The 21,852-nt window shown below is 36.1% G+C and overlaps 1 pseudogene; it reads left to right on the forward strand.

The window, feature by feature from the left end:
• Positions 1–16,048: 16,048 nt before the first annotated feature.
• Positions 16,049–16,432, forward strand: LOC123819441 (annotated as a pseudogene).
• The last annotated feature ends 5,420 nt before the right edge of the window (positions 16,433–21,852 follow it).

Consider the following 21,852-nt stretch of genomic DNA (forward strand, 5'->3'; position numbering starts at 1 on the left):
TTTACCGTGACATTTCTTTTTTATATTCTTACTCTCTAGTAACAGATATTGTGGTGATCTTGTTGATATGTTAAATATACAGCCTTCTTTCTTTTTTAAAAAAATATTTTTACTTTCTATTCCACATGTGAGGATATATTTATTGATTTTTAGAGAGAGAAGAAGAAGGAAGAAAGAGAGTTAGGAGAAAAGCATAAATGTGAGAGAAACACCAATCAGTTGCTTCCCATAAGTGCCATGGGCGGGGATTGAACCTACGACCTATGTATATCCCCTGACTGAAATCGAACCCGCAGTCCTTTGGTGTATGGGAGGACACTCCAACCAACTGACCCACATGGCCAGGGCTCCAGCCTTCTTTCTTTCTTCCTCCCTTTCTTGATCTCTTTCCCGCTTCCTCTAACTCCTCTTTCCTGATTCCTTTTCTTCCAAGTACTATATAGTTTGTTTTGATCACCAATTTTGTTTTAGATACCTCTTCTCATTCTTTTGAGAGATTTTGAATACTCTGGACTCTTCTCTATTCATTTTATCCCAAATCTGGTCATTTTCTAAGTCTTCATGTTCTCTCATTTCTTTGTCATCCCTGATGATTCTGTGGTAATGTAGGCTTTTGTCTCAAATGTGAATAATAGTGGTCTGCCGGTTGGGTCATTGTATGAAATCACTTATCTTTGTTTCATTAATGACAGAATAATCTTATTTTTCTATGAAATTTTTTCATAGGACTATTTTAAAGTTAAAAGTTGACTTAAAGTATACTATGTCTACAACTTAAAAAATTCAAACAGTATATACCTAGCTTGAATTAAAATTATATAGATAGGAGTTTGCTAAAGTGACATAAAGCAGCCAACTCAAACCAGTATTCTGAGATTTCCCAATAAGTTCCATTAGAATTACAGGCTCTACTTTCCAAGTTACTTCAGGTAGCAATGCAGCAAAAGTTTTGCTATGGCAGAATAAAGATGATCAGGGTTGCTACCTGTCATGTCTCCTTGTCACTCACTGTGCCACACCCTACCACTGAGCCAATGCCTCCTATTTTAGGTTTTGTTACATCAATACTTCTGTGTTGATATCACATTCTGCATTAGACAGAAAGCAAATCATAATGACTTAAATATAAATTTATTTATCTTTCATTAACAGTGATAGAGTGAGCAGGCCAGGGTTAATATGATGTTGCATGCTTTCAGGGACTCCAGTTTCTTCTTATTGTTCTACCATTCTTTTTTTTCTCCTGGAGGGGAGCTGATAATCTTAACTTTATTATTTTATAACAGATTTATTGAGGTATAATTGGTATTCTTAAAACTGCATATATTTAATGTATACAGTTTGATGAATTTAAACATATGTATACACCCATAATACCATCACTGAAATCAAGGTGCTGTTCTTTTTTTTTTTTTAATATTTTATTTATTTATTTTTCAGAGAGGGAAGGGAGGGAGATAGAGAAAGAGAGAGAGAAACATCAATGTGTGGTTGCTGGGGGTTATGGCCTGCAACCCAGGAATGTACCCTGGCGGGGAATCGAACCTGGGAAACTTTGGTTCCCAGCCCGCACTCAATCCACTGACTACACCAGCCAGGTCAAGGTGCTGTTCTTAACGTATGACTTCAATCTCATGGTCAAACACAGCTCTTTCATCATTCACCATTATATCTACAGTGTAGATAGTAGGAGGAAGAGAACTGGAGGGGGAAGGCAAGTTGTTTTACTTTTAAAGGCATGACCTAGAAGTTTCCCATATCACTTTCTGGCAAAAATTTAGTCATGGCCACACCTAAATACAAGAAAGGTTGTGGTCTTTAGCTTGGTGACCACGGACCCAGACAAAATTATGGTGTTCTGTTACTAAAGAGGGAGGAGGGAATGGATAATGGAAGACCACCCACAGTCTCTGCTTTATGCTTAGCCACCCATAGGACTTATAGTCTGGTTGCCTATGTCCACAGAATAGTATAGCAGGGTTGTACTATGTTTGTAACTTGTGGGCAAAATGGCAAAATAATCATGGTGGCAGAATTGAAAAACTCTGGAATAGCTATTACCTGGAATAGCTAAGTCCTGTTGATTTGGCTTGGTAAAAAAAGAGAGAATCCTGTGAGTATGTCAGGCTTTTAAAGTGACATTGTTGAGCTTCTATGAGGCTTGATGGCACTGCACCATGGATGGTTGAATACTATGGTTGAATGCCCTGGAAATTTAAGATCCATGCTTATTAAATGTTCCCCATACTAATAATGTGTTAGCATACTTTGGTGAGAAAATAACCTTTGACTTTATTATAATAAACCATATCTTGTATAGTATTTATGTATGAGAGTTTTCATTTTGCTAAGTGTGAAACTAAGTGCTCTTCAGGACTATTCCAAACATATAACAAATTCTTGATGATTAGTCTTCATTTTTATTTTACTTAATAATATCCTTGACTACTTTTAACAGTATGTTGGTGATAGCATTAAGTTTCTATTGATTTCTGGTCAAATGGAGGCATAGGTAAACAGGCTTTACCTCCTTGCACAACTACAGAAAAAGTTAATACTAGATCTCAGCCCTAGCTTGTGTGGCTCAGTGGATTGAATGCCAGCTTGCAAATCAAAGGGTCACTGGTTGGATTCCCAGTCAAGGCATATGCCTGGGTTTTGAGCCAGGTCCCCAGTAGGGGAAATGTGAGAGGCAACCACACATTGTTTGTTTCTCTCCCTCTCTATCTCCCTCCCTTCTTCTTTCTGAAAATAAATAAAATTTTAAAAAATGAAATAAATTTAAAAGAATAAGACTAGACCTCCAAACAAATAACTCAGAAACATCAGAAAATTGAGCTGTATGGAAGCCCAACAACCAAGGATTAATGAAGTCATATTCATCCAGATGGGTAGGAGGGGCAGAGACTCAGACAGGTGGAGAGGTATGAGACATGGCGTGGCACAGAGAGGCAGAGGAACAGTATGGCCCCACATTCACATGTAGTGGATAAAAACTGAGAGGGCTACCTCATGAATGATGAATCCCAGCCCCAGGCCAGAGCACATGGTCCAGGGTTCCAGTGCCAGGAAGATAAATCTCTGTAACTTCTGGCTGTAAAAATCAGTGGGTTTTGGGGCAGAAACTGACAGATTTTCAGGAGATTGTGCTTAAAGGTCCCACACAGACTTAGAAGTTATGCAGACTCACCTCTTCTGGATTCAGCACCAGGGCAATAACTGGAAGGGCACCAGTCACATATGGGGAATAAGTGAAATGACTGGAAATGGGTGAGTGCATCCAGGAGCCAGATAGTGGCATTGCCCCCTCTCTGAGCCCTTTCCCCACACAGAGCCACAAAGTGGTGAAGTGGGTTGCCCTGTCCTGGCGATTGATTACTTAAGGCTCTGCCCAAATTACAGGTACCTTTTCTACAGTAAGCCACATTGCCAAGACAAGGAATCAAAGCAGCTCTACCTAATGCATGGAAACAAACACAGGTAGGCTGCAAAATTGAGGAGACAAAGAAATATGGCCCAGATGAAAGAACAGAACAAAACCCCAGAAAAAGAATTAAAGGAAACAGAGATAACCAGCCTATCCGATGCAGAGTTCAAAACACTGGTTATCAGGATGCTCAAAGAACTCATTGCATACAGCAATAGTGTAAAAAAGACCCAGGAAGAAATGAGGTTTAAGTGAAATAAAGAAAAATCTACAGGGAAGTAATAGTAGACAGGGTGAAGCAGAGATTCAAATCAACAATTTGCTTCTGTTTCTATATTTATGTCTATAAATGTATGTCATGTGTATGTAGTATTTTTGTGACTCTGGATGATATTGCGAAAATTAATTTGTAGAAGAGTTCTATTTAATTGGCCTAAAGAAAAACAAGCATTTACATAAATTAAATAACACAAAACCTCTAAAAAATATAGAAAGTAACCTAAATGCTTCTCAAGTTCATGTGACCTGGGATAATCTTTGTTAAGTAAAACCATTTAAATTTGTTGGCTTAATTAAAATAGGCATTTTTTTAGTTATGAGCATAAAACTGCAGACATATGACTTGTATTCTAATTGAGTTTACTATACAAATAAGTTCATGTTATCTCTGTAACAAAATTTGCCAGCAAGAAAAATAACTTAGATTGATGGCTAAGTTGGTGTAATGTCTCATGATATTTTCATGAGTAATCTAAACATAATTGGTAAGAGCAAGTGAATTAAATGTAAGATAAAATTTATAAATGAGCTTTTTAACAGTAAGATATGTCTGCTTAAATGTTGCCCCAAATCTCTCTGATAACTTAACCCTTAGAGTTTTTTTAAGTTAAATAATGGAAATTCATTGAATATCTAGGTCATTTCTAAATAACATAAAACACTGACATGTTTAAAATTACTGAACCCACTTTGGGCTTCCAATTACAAAGGAACTAAATATATTTGGGGTCTGTTAGTAAACATTTCTTGTGCAGTGAAGCATTAAAAATGATACTATGAGGAAGCATATACTTCTAGAAATTATGAAATGCATTCAGAAATTTACCATCTGATCTCAGTAGAGATGTACAATAAGATTAATGTTGTTTTCATGCCTGCTAATACAACATCCATTCTGCAACTCATAGACCAAGGGTTAATTTTGACTTTCAAATCTAATTATTGAAGAAATACATTTCATAAAGCTATAGTTACCATAATTCCTCTGATGGATCTGGGCAAAGTAAATTGCACCTTCTGGAAAGGATTCACCATTTTAGATGCCATTAAGAACATATGTGTCAGGGAGGAGGTCAAAATATCAGCATTAATAGGAGTTTGAAAGAAGTTGATTCCAACCCTCATGGATGATTTTGAGGGATTTAACATTTCAGTGGAGGAAGTAACTGTAGATGTAGTAGAAATAGCAAGAGAATTAGAATTAGAAGTGGAGCCTGAAGATGTGACTGAATTGCTGTATCTCATGATAAAACTTTAATGGATGAGGAATTGCTTCTTATGGAAGAGCAAAGAAATGGATTTCTTGAGATGGAATCTACTCCTTGTGTAGATGCTGTGGAGATTGTTGAAACAACAACAAAGGGTTTAGAACATTACATAATCTTACTCAGCAGCAGATTTTGAGAGAATTAACTCCAATTTTGAAAAATTCTGCTGTGGTTAAATGCTATTAAACAGTTCATGTGCATGCTACAGAGTAATTGTTTGTGAAAGGAAGTCAGTCAATCTGGCAAACTTCACTGTTGTCTCATTTTAAGAAATTGCCACAGCCGGCCCAACCTGCCACAATCAACACCCTGATCAGGAAACACCATCAACACTGAAGCAAGACTCTCTACTAGCAAAAAGAATATGACTCGCTGAAGGCTGAGATGGTTAAGCAATAAAGTATTTTTAAATTAAGGTCTGTACATGTTTTTTTAAAGGCATTATGCTATTGCACACTTAATAGACCACAATAAAGTGTAAACATAACTTTTATATATTGGGGAAACTAAAAAATTCCATGTGACTCATTTTATTGCCATATTTCCAGGTGGTCTGGAACCAAACCTGCAATATATTTGAGGTATGCCTATAATCTCATTGATTGGAAAGTCAATGTCTCACCCAGATTCTACTCCTAAACTTGAGCCCTGCATATGCAAATGTTTTCAGGTTGTCTCCACATGGAAATCCTCACCCTTAACAGTAGAGGTGTGCCAGTTCACACAAGTTTATGAGAACATATTTTGCTCATCTCTTCCCAACTCTTTGTCCTATGACATCATTTTGGTAGCTTCAAAGTGGCTATGATTGGTAGATTAACATTAGGAAAATCAGGAAGAACTGCAAACAGGTTTTTCTTTTACCCCAGGAGAGCAGGTTTATCAGTACAGTCATCCCTCGCTACATATCTCCGTTCACTTATTGCAGCTTCACTGTATCGTGGAAACAGGACACCATGAAGCTGCAATAAGTAACCTGGGATACAGTAAGGCTGCAATAAGTGAACGGAGATATGTAGCGAGGGATGACTATATATGTCACTGGTGAGTACCCATATAGAACTTTATATGTTGTTAAAATTACGTGGGTTTAAGAGTGTAGAAAGTGTTTAAGAGCATATGAAGTGTTTATAAGAGTATGGAAAAGATTAATAAGACAGTGGGAAAGGTTTATAGGAGTGTAGGAAGGGTTTATAAAGCCTTAAAATATATAAATAATAAAATAAACACATCGCTGCTACTTCGTGGATTTTCACCTATTGTGGGGGTCTCTGGAATGTAACAGCTCAGAGAAATCTCCGTCAACTTGTCCAAGTGGAATGTTTCATATTTTTCTGCTTCTTCCTCTCCCTGTCTTTGTGAATGGCACTACTAATCAGAAACCTGGACACTCTCTTGACTCATTTGGCTTCCTTATGCTTATATCGAGCCATATTCAGACATAATTGAGTCAATGTGCAGAAACTACTACTTGTCCCTTTCATCACTAGTGATAGAAATATAGCTGAGCATGTGGAATAATGTTATGTTAGGGCCATATGTCCAGTGCCTAGCAGAGTGTCTGTCAAGAAAACCAGAATAAGTCACTCCCAAATAAGACTCCTTGACATAAATATTATTTTCAGCTGAAGGTAATTAAGAAACAGTAAATGCAGAAAAAGCTTCCTTTTGGAGATAGACTCTTATCAGTCCAGAGACTGCACCAGAGGAATCTGCAAACAAAACTTGTTTAGCAAATTCTTATCTTCCTAGTTGCACTAGGCCTAAACCAAGCCCCCTTTTCTTGTTAATTCTTCACAAGTTTATTGTTTCTTTATCTAAAATGTATACAAGCTTCCTCATTTGATCACTTTTATGGTTCTTCATTCTCTTGTGAAGTCTTCCACATACATGTAAAAATTCAATAAAATTTTTATGCTTCTCTTCTGTTACTCTGTCTTTGTCCGTTTAATTTTCAGACCCAGTTAGGAATCCAAAGGGGTTTGGTTAAAATATTTTCCTTCCCAATACCTGACAAAAGCAATGTTTGAGATTCCCAGACAACATTGTGTTTGGGTGTGGCCACAGGGCTAAAGAGGTTATGTGTGTCATATCCTGACCTCTCTCTTAAGGCCATGATATACCTCCACCATGCTCTCTTTTTTTTTTCCGATTCATTGCAAACTCATAGGGCAGCAACCTAGCTTTGGTCATGGAAGTTATGACAATAACTTAACATACAAGGTTCTTTTTTAAAAAAATTTTAAACAAAGGGGAAGGGAGGGAGAGAAAGAGGGATAGAAACATCAATGTGTGGTTGCCTCTTGCGCACCCACTACTGAGGACCTGGCCCACAACCCAGGCATATGCTCTGACTGGGAATTGAATCAGCAACCCTCTGGTTCACAAGCCAGTGCTCAATCCACTGATGCACCAATCAGGGCAACAAATGAGGTTCTTAAAATTTCTTTGTAACATGGACCCCTTTGGCAGTCTGATGAAGCCCTTGGACCTCTTCTCCAAATAATGTTTAAATACATAAAATATAATATATAAAGTTATATAACAAAAATAATTATGTTAAAGTGCAGTTATCAACATTTTAAATCTATTTGGTTATATAGTTGTATAGCAATTTTTCATTAACACACTAAATATGATTTAACAGCAATGTCTAACATTTGATAATAATTGTGTTTAAAGATTTTATTTATTTATTTTTAGAGAGGGAAGGGAGGGAGAAAGAGAGAGAGAAACATCAATGTGTAGTTGCTGGGGGCTGTGGCCTGCAACCCAGGCATGTGCCCTGACTGGGAATCGAACCTGCGAAACTTTGGTTTGCAGCCCACGCTCAATCCACTGAGCTACGCCAGCCAGGGCTGATAACAATTTTAAAGTGATGTTAAGCATGGGTGATATTTCCAGATTCTGTAATAACTGTATTGTGATATGAAAATATCTGTGATTTCAACTTGTCATAGGTACTGTTGATACTGTACTTTGCTGCTGCTATTTATAATTGGAGAGCTTACTAAACATCATTTAGAAACTAGTGAACATAAAGATGTAATTAGTTTCCCACTCAAGTTCATAGACTTCCTACCTTCTGTTCGTAGGTCCCTTTGAGGGTACACAGACCCCAGGTTAAGATCACTTGCTGAGGATGACAGAGCTTTCATGAAAAGTGTATGGCTTCCTGGATGACCTCAAGAAGCACAAGCTGCCTGAATAGTTCCATGAGAGAGAAATAAATCCTTATTTTGTTTTGGGGAGTATTTTGTTTGTCTGTTTTCCCAGTAGTTCAGCCTGTTTTCATCCACTATTAACTATCTCTTCAATTTGTAGTTTTTAGCATCATCACTATTGCTACCTGGTACAGGTATTACCAAGGTACTGCTTAATAATAGTAACAGTTAAAAACAGCTTTATTGAACTTAAAATGCATGCAATAAGAGCATATGCATTTTAAGTAAAGTTTTATGAGTATGTATTAAGAAATGTATGTACTTGTTTAGTATCAATGTATAGAATATTACCATTACCCCCAAAAGATTCCTTTTGCCCTTCCCAGTCAATTTTGTTACCCTACTATACTTTGTTACTTTTCTGTGTAGTGTTTTGGTATCAGCACACATACAGAACAAAGATGATTAGAAGCAGCCACATTGGCCAGCTTTGACTTATTTCTGCAGTTAATTTTCATATTTCATCATGTTTAATTAAATATATGATGTTAGATGTATGATATTTGATTTTTTTATGTCTTCTATTTTATTAAGAAAGCTCTCTTCTAAAAGCCAGGTCGCAGCCCTGGCTGGCATAGCTCAGTGGATTGAGCATGGGCTGGGAACCAAAGTGTCCCAGGTTTGATTCCCAGCAAGGGCACATTCCTGGGTTGCAGGCCAGAACCCCCAGCAACCGCACATTGATGTCTCTCTCTCTCTCTCTCTCTCTCTCTCTCTCTTTCTCCCCCCTCCCTTCCCTCCCTAAAAATAAATAAATAAAATCCTTAAAAAAAAAGCCAGGTCGCTAAGTGTTTTTCATCATTAATGGAAGCTGAGTTATTGTCAAAGTGTTTTTAAAGTTTATTAAGGTAGTTATAGGATTTTTCTCCTTTATCTTTAAATGTTTTCTAAGCTAAACCACCCTACTTGGCTGGCTTAAATCCAACTGAGTCATATCATATATTGTATTTTTATGCATAACTCTGTTGCACATGAGAATACAAATGAACATAATCATTTTTGAAAGCCATATGGCCACAGGTATATATTTTTAATTGTGTACACCTATGTCCTAAGTCTAAGCAGTCCAAATTGGGTGTATCACAGAAGATGTCTCAGTCAGTTCCATAAAGAATCACATATAAAATATTATTGTAGTTGCTTGTATATCTATGTGTGTAATTGTAGGGAATTAAATAGACTTTAATAGTAGATCAATAGTTTGTTTCTTTGTATTGCTGAGTAGCATTCAATAATATGCACACACCACAGTTTGTATAACCATTTACCTATTGAGGAAGATTTTGGTTTCATGTTTGGGGTATTGTAAGTAAAGCTGCTATGAACAACTATGTACTGGTTTTTGTATGGACATAAATTTTTCCTTTCTCTGAGATAAATGCCCAGGAAGGCAATTCCTGAGTTGCATGGTAAGTGCATGTTTAGTTTTATATTTTAACCTGATACATCTTTTGATTAGGAAAATTTACTCTTTTATATATCATGATCACTGATATTACAGACTTACTTCTCCATCTTATTTTATAAATCTAATCACCATGTCTTGCTTTGTTTATTTTCTTTCAATTTAGACAACTGTAATTGAACAACAATAAAGTAATTAAAATGTTAATTAAAAAAATAAAATGTAAGAAACCTATAGCATATAAAAAAGTGTGGGCTTTTTGTTATATTTTTCTCTTACCTATTATAAAATTAAGATATTTTCTTATGGGCCACTCTTAATGTTTAAAAAAAAGTAAGCTTAAACTTACACTTTGAAAACATGCATCTAGAACTTACAATCATAACAAATTTTCCTATCATTACACTATTATCAGTGTATTAATTTCCTAGGGCTTCCATAAGAAAATGTTACTGAGTGGTAGAATAAGAGAAATAATATTCTCATAAATCTGGAAGCCAGAAGTCCAGATCAAAATGTTGGTAAGTTTGTTTTTTCTTATTTCTTTCCCTTTTTAAAAAATTGTTGTTCAAATACAGTTGTCTCTATTTCCTGAGGTCTCTGTCCTTGGCTTGCAAACAGCCTTCTCACTGTGTCCTCACATGGCCTCTCCTCTTCATGTGCATTCCTGCTGTTTCTTCCTTTTCTTATAAGGACACCAAACCTTTTTGGGTCAGATTGGGGCCCCACCTAAAAGGCCTCATTATAAACTTAATCACCTCTCTAAAGACCTTATTTCCAAATACACTTACATTCTGAAGTATTGGGGGTTGGGACTTCAATATGTAAATTTTGGGGGGACATATTTCAGTCCATAACACATTTTAATATCACCTAGAATCTAAGTGCTATTATGGATTCACATCCTGACTCTTTTCACCAACTAGATCCATGACAAATAGCAAGTTATTAAAAATTCTCTCTGCTTTAGTATAAGTAATTTCCAGGTAGATAGCCCATAATATTGTTATGAGGATTAAATGAATTAACATACAAACACTTAGAATAATGACTTGCACTTAGTTTAGCAATTATAATTAACTACTACCATCACCACTGTACTTATAATATTTCTGCTTAAGGGTAAGTTTTACATATTTCTTCACTCAGAATTATAACACTGTTGTTTGTTTTCTGGATTCTTCAACCAATATTGCTTGTAATCTCTACTCCTATCTACTGGATTGATTTATCATCTTGTTGTAAATTCTTTAATAGTTCTTTTCAGAAGGGTCAATATAAGATTGAATGTGTTTTTGTTTTGCTTTCACAAACAGTTAAGTTTGTGAAGTTAAGTTAACTGTTTGTGAAAGCTTTCACAAACAGTTAAGTTTGTGAAAGAATTCTAAGTTCAGTTTGTGTTATAGAATTTTAAGATAAAAAATATTTTTCTTGTAACTTTGAAGACATTGTTCCATTTTCTTCTTGCATCTAATGTTGTTGATGAAATATCAGATATCAAAGTTAATATTATGGAACATTTTAGGATTTTTCCTAAATAATATATCCATAATACATCCTTAGTATTATGAAATTTATGCAGTTCTTTTTATTGTCATCTTGCTTGGCACTTCTAATGGCTCATGACCTTTTAAATCTGAGAACTCATATTTGTTAATTTTTCTTTCATAATTTTGATTTCATTTTCCTTTTCTTTAATATTCTGAAGTAATTCTTGAGTTAATATTTTATTTTACCAGTTTATTGCTTTTATTTTGATTTTCAGTATGTTGTTCAAATTTTTATTTATCACATGTTTAGCTTTATGAGCATCTAGTTAACTCTAAGTATGGCTGCCACATCTTATATCACTCTGGGAATTATATTTATTTTAAAATCATGTGTAATTTGCTAGATTTCCTTGGTGTGTAAATTTGTTTGGATTGCTGTGCTTGATGCCTTTCTTTCAATTATTAGCTGTTTCCAAAATATTGGTAGCTTTTGGTTATGTGTTCATTTTTGAATTGGAGATTATCTACTAGCCTTTCTGTAAATGTTCTGTTTACTGCGTTTTGTTTCTGTGAGAGTTGTGAGAAACATATTGCCTGATTGGAAATACTGCTATGTGCCAACACATAGTCTTTCAAGAGTCCAGGCTTTCTTTTCTTCTTAGGTAGTGTTGTGACACTGCTTTGTTTTCCCAACACAAGCACATGCCTTCAATGTTTTCCTATGAGGCGTGGAGGGTCATACTTTCTGGCTTCTCTCCTAGTCATTCCACAGCTCTATTTTTATACTGGTGTATGAAACATTCGTGTCAGTCCAGTCCTGAATTCGTTTTTGGATTATAGGTTCATACTTTAATCCAATCCTCTTTATTTCAGTCTTGGATCGTTTTCTTACATACTCTGTTGTATCGAAGAACATTCTTCATCTCTTCTAGTATGGTAATGAAGTTTTATAAATCTTCTTCCAGACATTTCAGTGGACTTATCTGACTTGTGCCAAGTCCACCATTTTGAACAAATTCCACAGTTTTTAGAATAGTTTTTCTTATTTATTGTCAGCTTCCTGCCTTATACTGTTAACCTCATCTCTTTATACTGTTAATCACTTGTTTATCTTTTATTATTAGAACCTGTTTGGTATGTAACTCCTGATAAACAAAAGGTTCTCAAGAATCTAGAACAAATTCTGAATTTTCTAAGGTGGAACTTACTTATCTATAAAGTGGGATATTAACAGTACAACCTATTTAAGGTTTATGAGGATTAAGTGTGAAAATATATAGGCAGCCACTTAGCAGTTCATTTAATCTGTTTTTTTTCACTGTTTCAGGAGAAATCTGTGAAATAGTCAGTCTTCATACAAACTCTTTGCATCCACCTTAACTCAGTAACATGCATTCAAAAGATAGAAATACTATTATTTCAACTATTTCTCATCAGGGTATACACAGAGTTCTGTTTGGTAACAAACATAAATATTGGGATTGTTTACTTCTGTTACTTTCCTGTGGTTTGTAATGATTGTCACAACTGCATCTGTAATCTCTCTTATTTATTACTATTCACAGGCAAGTTGACTTTACAGAAATGCATTAGCCAAGTCTCTTCCAGTTATAGTTTCCAGTTCATGCTAGTAGTTTCCATGCCAGCTAAAGGAAAAAGAAAACCTAATGACTCATCTAGGGGTTCAAATAAGGCAATCAATCTTCTTAAGCCTCTAGGCTCTACTGTCCTCTTGGATTCACTCTCAGGTTGAGACTTTTCATACTGTAGTCCTAACAAGCATAAGCCTTACATGGTCTTTAGTGTTTAAGATCTCATCCACATCTTTTCAGAATTTATGTTAAGTCATAGAAAAACAAAACAAAACAAACAATTCTAATGACTCTGCTAGAAGCAATCACTTATACAAGGTGTAGAATGCTTTGATAGGTTAGTAGATTCCAAAGAAAGGCATTCTTATTAGTAGGATATAAAGTCAACTAGGTAGGTATAGTTCTCCATGAGAAGAAGGACCCTATTACTAGAAGTAGAAATATTGGTCAGGATAGAGAAAATAAGTTTTCAATACAAGAGGCAATACAGATGAGGGCAGATAAGAGTCATATTTTTTTTGTCATTTAATCCTTTACCTCTCATTCTATCTCTAAGGAAGCTTTATCTGAACATTTGTTTTTCCTTCTCATGAGTCAAATAGGGTACTGATTCATTCATTCATTCATTCCCATTTGTTTATTGCATTTCTGCAGTTGCAAACTTGGAAATAACTGAGATGCCATATATAATCTTTCATCATTGAAGGTCTAGGACTGTTTGTAAGTGATAAAGGCATATTTCCTGCCCTCCTGAAATATATGATTTAGTTTTAGGGCTCTCATGTAGAGTTATCAGGCACATGTACAGTTATTTATAACACAACACAACATAGCCTTATGAAGATATGCTATGAGTGCACAGAATATGGAAAGGTTGAGTATGCCTATAGGGATCTGGGACTTGAAGGATGACTGAGGTCTCTCTAACTGGAGAGAGCTATGAAGAATGTTATTTCCATTAAAAAATAGCTTGAGCAATGGAGTGAAGGCAGGGACATGCAGTCAATATGATCCTTACTTATTCTGGATGTAGGAAACTCATTGAAGGGCTACTTTTAGAGGCTAATTTAGTGTGAGATATGGGTGTTTAGGCTACACTGGACAACCCTTGTTTCATTTGTGATTTATAGGCAAGTTTGTCCCTTTGGTTGGATTACAAATACTTCCTAGGTAGGGACCAAATATTATTCTTCCTTGTTTTTCTAAGTATGACAAACTCTTTCCAGGAGCTACTTGTATTAACATCATTGTCCATGTTTCAAAAGAGCAAATCTTTGCAACATAAATAGTAGAGCTAGTAATACATACCTACATTTTTCATTCTCTTTTAAAGCTGCCATCATCAATAGGTAATGATGAAAAACACAATCTCTGTTGCTAAATTTTTATTTCTGAGATACATAATAAAATTATTTTGTGATACTTTGGTGAATCTTGGAGCATATCTATCAGACGGTATATATAGTCTCCTGAAAGAGAAACCTTCTTTACTACATGCCATGTCATTGTATACATAAACATCTAATTCCAAATAGACAGGTAATAGCTACTTTTGCTACAAATACTTAGAAGTCATGGAAATTACAGGTGGCATTTAAACCAGAGGTTGGATATCACCCAGAATGAGAGTATAAATAAAACAAAGCAGGATATTCCACATTTAGAAATCAAGTAGTGGAGGTGGAACTGGCAGAATGGGAAGGAACCTTTAGGAAGGCAGGAGAAAAACAAACCCTCACAGAAACAAAAGAAAGTGAGGGTTTGAATAAAGAATGCATATTCAACTGGGTAAATGTTACTGAGAGGCTGAGTTAGATGAAGATAGAGAAGTGGCTATTGGATTTGACAACACAAAGGTGATCTTAACTGGACTGGTTTAGAACCTAAATCCAGCTGGAATGTGTTGTCACAGAGAATAGGATCTAGTGAGGACAGTGACCATAGACCACATTTTCAGGAAGCTTTTGTGCAAACAGGACAAGATATGTGAGTGTCTGAAGAGAAATATCAGGATATTTATATTTATACATTTATATATTTTTCTTTAAAAATTTTTTTAAATTACAGTTTATATTTCAGTATTAGCTTGTGTTACTTTCAGGTATACAGCATAATGGTTAGACAGTCATATATGCTACAAAGTGTTCTCCCTGATATTTCAAATACCCATCTAGCACCCTACATAGTTATTATAATGTTATTAACTATATTCCCAAGCTGTACTTTTCAGCCCCATGACTATTTGTGACTACCAGTTTGAACTTCTTAGTCCATTCACACACAAACACACATACATATACTTAAATTTTTGTTTACAATTTAAGATGCAAACAATTATTAGAGCATGATCTTGTTTCCTAAGGAAATGACCCAGTAAAAAGGAGTTTATTGAAGATTGTGACAGTTATCAATTCATTGTTGTCAGCTCCAAATTTACCCTTCAATAATTCTCTGCAATAAAGAACAGCATTCTTTTAAACACGTCTTCTGTAGCATGAGTAGTTGTTAAGCTTTCTCATTAGAAGGCATTGGTGGGACATGACAGGAGAAAGGAGCTATCCTTCTATTTCTGGTGGCTGAGTAGTGAGTCAGTGTTGTGGGTAAGGGGATCTAGCAGAGCTCTTTCCCAGGCTTGTTCCCAGAACCAGGCAATCCCTTGGACACCCTGCCCCTTGTCCTGGCCCAGCAATAACCTTCCCTGGTCTTCACGGTACAGAAGAGGATACCTCAAGGCTTCCTGCCTGTGAAGGCCTCCTGCTGATATGGGCATCGATTCCCAGTGTAGGTCCCAGCATATATGTGTCTGGAAACCCCACCCACTCAGGATGCCCATTTCTCTGCCTGCAATACAGAGGGTCGCTGTAGACCAGCTATGCACTGGGCATACCTGCTGCCTTCTCTGTTACCCAGTGGATTGAACTACACCTTCTTCAACTAGGTCTGATTCCCAACCTTGGGGAAGGCCTCTTCCAAGCTGTTCCTTCTTTGATAACCTCCCTTCACCCTAAGGGTACCGTATAGGGTTTCTTTATATCTTACAGTCACTTGTGTATCAGAGTTTAATGATTTTATTTCAGACTTCCCCAGTTTAGTCCACTGCGTGGTTTCTACCTCCTAATTGAATCCGGACTAACACATGACAAGAAAGATTGTAACTTTAGGAATTCAGCACTAACTGGTTTCTTAGACTATATCACTTTTGAAACACGCTCCTTGGGAAGATCTTCATATGTAATTTTAAAAATTTCATGTTCTCTGTAGTTTCAATCTCTGTGTGACAAAGTAGGTGGTGGGATTTTGCTGGGTGAGTATCTGACTACACCTTTTCCTGCATTGCTTATTTGAGGTTCAGCAGAATTAGAAATGACTGGTGGTAAGGCTGAGAAAGACTCTAGAAAGGCCAAGACAAAGGCGGTTTCCTGCTTGCAGAGTACGGGTTTGCAGTCTCCAGTGGGCCATGTTCCTAGACACCTGAAATCTAAGACAACCAGTTTTGGACATGTGGGCACTACTGCTGTGGTATAGAGCACAGCCACTGCAGACTACCTCACTGCAGAGGAATGTACTTGCATCAGCAGGAAAAGCATCAAAAGACTTAAAGGTAAAGTGTGTTACCCCTCGTTATTTGCAACTTGCTACTAGTGGAGGTGAATTGGACTCTCTCATCAAGGCTACAGTTGCTGCTAGTGGTGTCATTCCACACACCTCCAAATCTCTGGGAAGAAAGGACAACAGAAGACTGTCTAAAGGATGGTGGGATTTCTCATTACTTCAGGACCCTAAATACTCTGACAACTGTCCAGTGCTGGTGATTCCAGTGGACTACCTCCGTGAAAAGCACAATCTTGCCTTTTTGTAATTCTATTTCAGCAAGTTGGAGGTTTAATTCGTTTTCCAACCAACCAAATCTCTGCATTTGAGTCTTAACCATATTTAAGTGTGGCTTCAAAGAAACTATTGATTCTGAAGTAGTGGGTTTTGATTGAGTTGACTATTTTTAAAAACTATTTGAAAAAAAGAAAAATAATAGATAAAATAAAAATAAATAATAAAATAAATAAAAACTGGATTTTAATTATGATGCAGAAGTTATAGTAACAAACATTTGACCAGACATTATTTCTACTTCTGTTGATAAGTAAAGGTCATATTTACTTATGACCCCCCCACCCCCAAAGTCTTCATCTTCTGTTTCTTCTCAGTAGTGTATATTCATTAACATCCTTGTCTCTTGATAATGATTCCCTTGGAATATTTACTTCTTTGTTTTTCTTAGTAGTATTTATCCATCTTGTCTAAGAATCTGTTCTATCCAATTGCCTTCCCATTGTTATTGGGATAAAATTCCAACTCCTTGAATAGGCTAATATGCCATAGTAATTTGGCCCCTGCCAAATTACTAACTTCTCCCTCCATATTTCCCTCATTGAGAATACTTCAGGCATAATGGTTCCCCATTCTTTAAATAAACCAAGCTCTATCATGTCTCAGGGGTTTGCACTTGTCATTTTGTTTTACTCCAGGATCTCTGTCTGCATCACTTGAAATGCCTTCTCCTTTAAGATGCTGTATCTCAATGCTTTAACCAGTCAGCTCCACTGCCGCCATGCAGTAACTCTCTGGCATATCACCCTATTATATACTGTGTCCATACTACATTACCAGTATGGAATTTATATGTTTTTTGCTTATCTTTTTTCTTTATTACAATGGAAATTCTTTGATGGCCAAGAATTCTGTGCCTTTTTGACCAATATAACCCTAAAGACAAAAACAGTTCCTGGCACATGATTTTGACCATCTGAGTGTTTACTGGGCACTGGCGATGAACTGTGGCTCATAGCCAAATAAGTAGAGAATTTAAAAAAATTTTAATTATTGTAAAAGTACAGTTTTCTGCCTTCTATTCCCATCCCAGCCCACCACCCTAGCCCTCGCCACCTCTCTCCTGTTTCCACTCCCCCCCTTGTTTTTGTTCATGTGTCCTTTATACTTGTTCCTGAAAACCCTTCCCCTTTTCCCCTGAAATCCCTACACTCTCCCCTCTAGTCACTGTCAGCCTCTTCTCCATTTCAGAAGGTTACATTTTGCTTGTTTGTTTGTTTTGTTGATTAGGTTCCTGTTAAAGGTGAGATCATATGGTATTTGTCTTTCACTGCCTGGCTTATTTCCCTTAGCATAATGTTTTCCAGTTCCATCCATGCTGTGGCAAAGCGTAGGAGCTCCTTCTTTCTTTCTGCTGCATAGAATTCCATTGTGTAAATTTACCATAGTTTTTTGATCCATTCATTTACTGATGGGTACCTAGGTAGCTTCCAACACTTGGCTATTTTAAATTGTTCTGCTATGAACATTGGGATGAATAGGTTCTTTTGGATTGGTGTTTCAGGGTTCCTAGGATATAATCCTAGCAGTGTAATTGCTGGGTCAAAAGGCAAATCCATTTTTAGTTTTCTGAGAAAATTCCATACTATTTTCCATAGCCCCCTATCCCACCAACAATTCACTAGGGTCCCCTTTTCTCCACATCCTCTCCAACACTTGTTTGTTGCTTTGTTTATGATGGCCAGTCTGACTGGTGTGAAGTGGTATCTCATTGTGGTTTTAATTTGCATCTCTCTGATAGCTAGCGATATTGAGCATCATTTCATGTGTCTTTGGATTTTCTGTATATCCTCCTTGGAGAAGTGTCTGTTCAAGTCCTTTGCCCATTTTTAATTGGGTTGCTTGTCTTCTTAGAGTGGAGTCATGTGAATTCTTTATATGTTTTGGGGATTAAACCCTTGTCTGAGGTACCATTAGCAAATATGTTCTCCCATACAGTTGGTTCTCTTTTTATCTTAATACAATTTTCTTTAGCTGTACAGAAGCTTTTTATTTTTATGAGATGCCGATTATTTATTCTTTCCTTTATGTCCCTTGCTCTAGGGGACATATCAGTAAAAATATTTCTGCGTGAAATATCTGAGATTTTCCTGCCTACTTTCTCCCCTAGGACTTTAAGGTGTCATGGTTTATATTTAAGTCTTTTATCCACCTTGAATTTATTTTTGTATAAGGTGTAAATTGGTGCTCGAGTTTCATTTTTTTGCATGTAGCTGTCCAGTTCTCCCAACACCATTTGTTGAAGAGGCTATTTACTCCATTTTATGTTGCTGCCCCTTTGGCCGAATGTTAATTGACCATAGAGACTTGGGTTTATTTCTGTGCTCTCTGTTCTGTTCCATTGGTCCATGTGCCTATTTTTATGCCAGTACCAGGCTGTTTTGATTACAGTGGCCTTGTAATACAGTTTGGTATCAGGTATTGTGATCCTTCCTACTTTGCTCTTCTTTCTCAAAATTGCAGCAGCTATTTGGGGTCATTTATGGTTCCATATAAGTTTTTGAAGTGTTTGTTCTATGTCTGTGAAATAAGCCATTGGTACTTTAATAGGTATTGCATTGAATGTGTAAATTGCTTTGGGTAGTATGGACATTTTGATGATATTAATTCTTCCAATCCATGAACACGGTATATGTTTCCATTTGTTTGTGTCTTCCTTGATTTCTTTCCTCAGTGTTATGTAGTTTTATGAATACAGGTCTTTTACCTCTTTGGTTAGGTTTATTCCTAGGTATTTTATTTTCCTTTTTGCTATTTCAAATGGGATTTTTTTCTTGATTTCTGCTTCTGCTGTTTCATTGTTGGTGTACAGAAATGCTTTTGATTTCTGGATATTGACTTTGTATTCTGCTGTTTTGCCAAATTCATTTATTAGGTCAAGCAGTTTTTTGGTGGAGTCTATAGGATTTTCTATGTACACTATCATGTCATCTGCAAACAGTGGCAGTTTTGTTTCCTACTTTCCAATTTGGATGCCTTTTATTTCCTTTTCTTTGATTGCTGTGGCTCAAACTTTCAATACTATATTGAATAGAAGTGGCAAAAATGGACAACATTATCTTGTTCCTGATCTTAGTGGAAAAGATTTTAATTTTTTCCCATTGAGTATGATGTTGGCTGTAGGTCTCTCATATATGGCCTTTATTATGTTGAGGAATGCTCCCTCAATTCCCACTTTGCTGAGTGTTTTTATCGTAAATGGGTGCTATCTTTTATCAAATGCTTTTTCTGCATCTATTGATATGATAATTTTTTGTCTTTGACATATGAGCGATTTTTGTCTTTGCTTTTGTTCATGTGATGTACTATGATTATTGATTTGCCAATATTGAACCATCCTTGCATCCCTGGGATGAATCCCACTTGTTTATGGTATATGATCTTTTTAATGTATTGTTGGATGCAGTTTGCCAATATTTTGTTGAGGATTTTAGTGTCTGTGTTCATCAGCAATATTGGCCTGAAGTTTTTATTCTTTCATTCTTCCTTGGTCTCATTCTTAACCCATTCATTGTTTAATAGTATGCTGTTCAATCTCCATGAGTTTGAGTGTTTTGGGTTTTTTTTCTTTGGGGTTGGTTTCTAGTTTCAGTCTCTTGTGGTCGGAGAAAATGCTTGATATGATTTCAATTTTCTTGATTTTGTTGAGGCTTATTTTGTGTTCTATCATGTGGTCTATCTTTGAAAATATTCCATGTGCATTTGAAAAGAATGTGTATTTAGCTCCTTTGGGATGAAGGGCTCTATATATATCAGTAAAGTCCATTTCATCTAGGGCATTGTTCAATGAAAATATATTTGTTGATATTTTGTTTGGAAGTTCTACCCATTTTTTGACACTGGGGTGTTAAAATTCTGTACTATAATTGTGTTACTGTCAATATCTTTCTTGAAGTCCTCTAAGATTTTCTTTATGTATTTGGGTTTTCCTATGTCAGGTGCATATATATTTTTAATGTTTATGTCTTCTTGGTGGATTCTTTTCTTGAGTATTATGAAATGACCTTCCGTGTCTCTCTTTATGGTCCTTTTTTGGAAGTCTATTTTGTCTGATATGAGTATTGGTACCCTGGCTTTTTTTTTTTCTGTTTGTTTGCTTGGAAAATATAAGTAAAGAATTTAATAACCCTTGCCCAGAGGAAACTGGAGAAATAGATATATGATTCTTATTACAATTGTTTTTTCCCTAGATGCAGTAAGAGTGGGTCAGAGGCCCAGTGGTATCTGGAGCATAATTTAGAGGGAAAAATTAAGGAGGACTTAGTTGCTTTATAATAATTATATTGCCCTATTCAATTGAATCTTCGATCAAACATTCTTTTATTGACAAGTTTTAGGAAGGCCTGTTTTTTTAAATTTTATTTACCCATTTATATTCTTGCCAGAGGAAATGCTTATTAATTTTATTTATTTGTATTTTAAATATTTTATTGATTATGGCATTACAGTTGTGCAATTTTTCCTCCTGTGCTTCTCTCCACATAGCAACCTCCTCTCCCTCAGGCAATCTCCACACCAGGGTTCATGTCCATGGGTCATACATGTAAATTCTCTGGGTACTCCATTTCCTATACCATACTTTACATCCCCATGGCTATTCTGTAACTACCTATTAGTACTTCTTAATCCCCTCACCTCTTCACTCATGTTCCCACACCACCTTCCCATCTGGCAACCATGAAAACTTTTTCCATAGCCATGATTGTGTCTCTGTTCTTCTTGTTTGCTTAGTTTGGTTTTTTTTTTTTTGTATTTAGTTATTGACAGGTATGTATTTATTGCCATTTTATTGTTCATAGTTTTGATTTCACTTTTCTTAAATAAGTCCCTTTAACATTTCATAAAATAATGCTTTGTTGATGATGAACTTTAGTTTGTTCTTGTCGGGGAAGCTCTTTATCTGTCCTTTGATTCTAAATGATAGCTTGCTGTGTAGAGAAATCTTGGCTGTAGATCCCTGCTTTTCATGACTGAATATTTCTTGCCAGATTCTTCTAGTCTGCAATGTTTCTTTTGAGAAATCAGTGTACAGAGAAATCAACTGACAGCCTTAAGGGGATTCCCCTGTAGTTAACTAATTGCTTTTCTCTTGATGCTTTTCAGATTCTCTCTTTATTTTTAACCTTTGGCATTTTAATTAAGATGTGTCTTAGAGTAGGCCTCTGAATCCATCTTGTCTGGGATTCTCTGTGCTTCCTGGAGTTGCACATCTATTTCCTTCATGAAATTAGGGAAGTTTTCTTTCATGATTTTTTTCAAATAGATTTCCAGGTTTTTGCTCT

This window comes from Phyllostomus hastatus, unplaced genomic scaffold (genome assembly GCF_019186645.2).
Source record: "Phyllostomus hastatus isolate PE091 unplaced genomic scaffold, TTU_PhHast_1.1 phas_contig_113, whole genome shotgun sequence".
Taxonomy (NCBI): domain Eukaryota; kingdom Metazoa; phylum Chordata; class Mammalia; order Chiroptera; family Phyllostomidae; genus Phyllostomus; species Phyllostomus hastatus.